We start from the raw sequence: 4,033 nt of genomic DNA, 5'->3' as shown, positions 1-4,033 counted from the left end.
TTATTTTTATCGGCAGAAACACGATCGCTTTATTTCCACAGAAAGAAAAAGCTACCAGAAACTTTGTATCACTTCCATAGTCCCTGATTAGTTATCTAAACACATCACAAACATCTTATTACAAAATCACTAAATGCGGGACCATGATAGACTCAGAGTTTTGTGTTGATAATCAAAGGACTGGGGTTCACATAAGCAAAAGCTCGGAGCTCGGGATCCTCCTGCAGCAGAGCCATCTCCTGTTCATCCATAGTAACCCATGCTTCAATTCCATCACCCGACCTTGTGTCGACCAATAATATCGAGTTGAGGAACGTGGACTTGCGCAACCCAATGTTACTAACCCAGATGGGTCTTCCCCACCCAAAATCAGTATCATAAAACCCGAACCGACACCAACTCGAACACAGAAAAGAGTCCGCTCCATCTTCAGACAGCCCTACTTCAATTGCCTTTTCGAGAGAGCTCCTTATCAAACTTTTGTCCCGTCTTAATCCCAAGACAAAGTCACTATCTACCTTGGATATTGCTCCTCTTAGCTCACCAACCACAGAAGGCAGCACATCTTCTCCAGTATGATGAGATCTAGAGCGCCTGTAACACGCAGCAGCAATCCAGAGAACGTTTCCAATAGGACCTGATAAGGGAGGATTCATCCTCTGGCGAAGATTCACCGCATGTGTGAAGATTGAAGGCCTTGTGAGACCATTGTTCTTTCTCTCGAGTGTAGCCATCGCGCGCATCCATAAGAACCCAGTGACAGCCTCAACACGAGTCGGGTTCTTGGCAATGGGGCCCTTTCCTCGAGCTCTGAGGGCCTCTATTGCAGGCCCATTAAACATAAACCTCTTGGTGACTGAGTTTCCCGTTTTGCACATTGAGCTAAAGATAATCTTTGATAAGTCATTCAGCCACAGATCATTTGCAGGGAAAAGCTCTGCTACCACCTTGAGGTCCTAAGCTGCCACGGTGCTGCTAGCGCTACTGCCATCTCCCCGGGCAGCCGCTGTCCACTCCTTCAAAAACACACCTAGGGCGCCCCCGTCCTGGAGATTGTGTGTGTTGCAGATTGCAAGGGCGATCCCGCCACATTGGAACACATTCACTTGAATATTTGCTGCGCGAGTCAATTCAGGAAATTCTGCAGCAGCAACCTCATCACAGGGAATCAACTTGTTCAATGAAATGAGGTCTGGGTCAGTAAGGAACTGAGTCAGGGACATGTTAACGCTAGCCTCAACGAAACGGGCACCTCCATCATTGCAGTCGATGGAGAGGCAGTCCTGGATCTTCCCTGCAAGTGGGTAGAACTGAGTCAAGGTCCGGGAGAGGGATTTCTTTAAAAGGTCTAGTTTCTGTGGGACATCTAGGCATGGGCCAGACACGGAGTTGGGAGGGTAGAAGAAGATAACTGGAACAAAATTAAATTGAATGAGCTGATCAAGAAGGGAGAGCATGAAGGTCCGGAGGTGTTGCGGGGTCGGAGAGGAAGGCTTGATAAGCTCTTGGGAAATGATCTTTACTTCCATTGCCTTGCCTCTGGTTGGCTTGCTGCTATGTTCTTGGGATGGAATGAATGCTTTTAATTATTGACAGGCTCACCACCGGTGCTGGCCCGTATATCAATCAGCAAGTGGCATTGGCTACCCTCAGGATTACGACGTTTTTACACTGTTGGCCCACAAGAGGGGCTGCTAAAAATTATACGAAAAACCAAACCAAACCAAAACAGAGGGATCAGATTCTGGTTGCGGTCTTGGTTTGAATAATAATAGGGTGCGCGCGTAGGTTTTCCTGACATTGTGGATTTAAGCCGTCAGTATTTGATCTTTTCAATATTGGTGAGAGAAGTGAAGAGATGTTCAAAAAAATGAGATTGTCCAATGAAAATGAGCAACGTGTCTCAGACTATATAGTATGGAAATGAGCTGCTAGTTGAAGGTATTCTGATCATTGGGCTTGTAGAGGGATATACATAGGACAAGCAGGAAATCAGAAATAGCTAGCTAGCTTATTTCTCTGCACTGTATATTTCTTAGCTAGCTTTATTAAGTATCTGGTCATTGCGAGTTCCATGAGCGCAAGTTTTGTTGGTTTTATTTTAGGATAAATTGCACTAGTGGTCCAAAATATTTTACAAATGTTTCATTATGGTCTAAAATTTTTTTTCGCTACATGATGGTACAAAATGTTTCAAAGTTATTTCATGATGGTACAAACTGTCAATTGGTCCTAACGCAGTTAACATTTTGCTGACGTGGCGCGTCCTATGTGTCACTTTTGTTACGTGGAACCAATCATAGTGCGTCACGTCATTTAAGAGAAAATAAAATTTTAAATTTAAAAAAATACAAAAAAAGAGTAAAAATTTTGAAAAAAAATAAAAAATATTTTAAAATTTTTTTAAAAAAATACAAAAAATAATAAAAATACAAAAAAGAGAGTAAAAATTTAGAAAAATAAATAAAAAATTATTTTAAAATTTTGAAAATTTAAAAAAAAAATTTAAAAAATTTTTTTAAAAATTTTTTTTAAATAAAAATTTTTTTTTTAAAAATAATTTTAACTAATTTTATAAAAAAAATTATTTTAATATTAAAATTTTTTTTTTAAATTTTAAATTAAAAGTTTAAAATTTTTTTAAAATTTAAAATTATTTTTAAAAGTTTAAAATTTTTAAATTTTTTAGAATTATTTAAAATTTTTCGGCCACGTCAATAAGGAGGTGACACATAGTAGCCACGTCAGCGTCGGCTTGACGACGTCAAGCTCGAGTTGACGGTTTGTACCATTATTAAACAACTTTGAAACATTTTGTACCATCATGTAGCGTAAAAAACTTTTTGGAACATAATGAAACATTCGTAAAATATTTTGAACAAACAGTGTAATTTACCCTTTATTTTATTTAGTTGGTAGTTTTGACTTTGACAAACAGCGGTTTTAGATTTCACAAAGCTACTTTTCTATGGAAGGACGTCTTTGTATTTTAGTTCATTCTATAAGTAAGTTTGATATTATCACCAATAACGTGTGGATCAATTGGTAATATGTTAGTATTCCAAGCACAAGAGTACAAGTCTCCTTGGGAGTAAATAAGGGGCAAAGATTTGGTATTTTTTTTGTTGGACTCACTTGCGATAGTAATACTCTAATTATAGATTTGCGGATGGGGTGTATTCCTCTCATATTTCATTGGGAAAGAAGTGACGAGCCCAAGCTCTCCGGTCCTAGTGTAGCTATGACTCAAAATTTGATAGTCCACGATGGGGCTCGTGCCCATATGTTTAGCAGTGTGGAGAGTAAGTAGTTTCCATGATAACATAATATTGCAGAAACGCTAGATAAAGCAAATTGACATTTCTAACCTGATTAAGTATAAGTCTATTAATTGCAAGGGATTTTTACTTAAGTTATTACTAATCGAAGTTTGTAGAATTAGTTGTACTTTTATATCAATACATAATTTCTATCCTTGATTATATGTCTCATAAAGTTATTTATACCCTTTTTAACATCATTTTTTTTTTGTATATTAGCAATGAAAGGACATATCTGATTTGTTACAGACATTTTTCACATAAAAATATATCATGTTTATATGTTGGTGATCCTTTTGACATAATCGATTGCGATGCCTTAATTATGTATAAGGGCATCATTGCTTATTTTCTAAAATTAGATTAATGTTCTGCACATTGTTTTAATAGGATTTGTATTCTCTTGAATTTTTTTTCTAATTTTTTGGACATATTTTTTCCAATCTAAGCTTTTTCAATCTTTCAATGTATAATTAACTTGACCCTTATTTGTAATTATATAAATATAATAAATGGACAAAAGCTTTTATTTTTATTATTGCAAAATTTTTTACTTTTACTTTTGGATAATTGCTATAGTCATATTTTTTAAAACGTATTAAACAACTATTTTAACGTAGTTCACTTGATATAAACATAACATAGTTATATCTGTTAATAAATCGTATATGCCAGAAGATCCCGTTTATAAATACAATTGATATACATGCATA

The 4,033-nt window shown here is 36.3% G+C and overlaps 1 pseudogene; it reads right to left on the bottom strand.

Moving 5' to 3' along the window:
• LOC116213399 lies at positions 1–1,671 on the bottom strand (annotated as a pseudogene).
• Positions 1,672–4,033: the final 2,362 nt, after the last annotated feature.

The sequence above is a fragment of the Punica granatum genome, chromosome 7, assembly GCF_007655135.1.
Source record: "Punica granatum isolate Tunisia-2019 chromosome 7, ASM765513v2, whole genome shotgun sequence".
NCBI lineage: Eukaryota > Viridiplantae > Streptophyta > Magnoliopsida > Myrtales > Lythraceae > Punica > Punica granatum.
The sequence above is the reverse complement of the archived record's forward strand: the minus strand, read 5'-3'. Positions and strand labels throughout refer to the sequence as shown.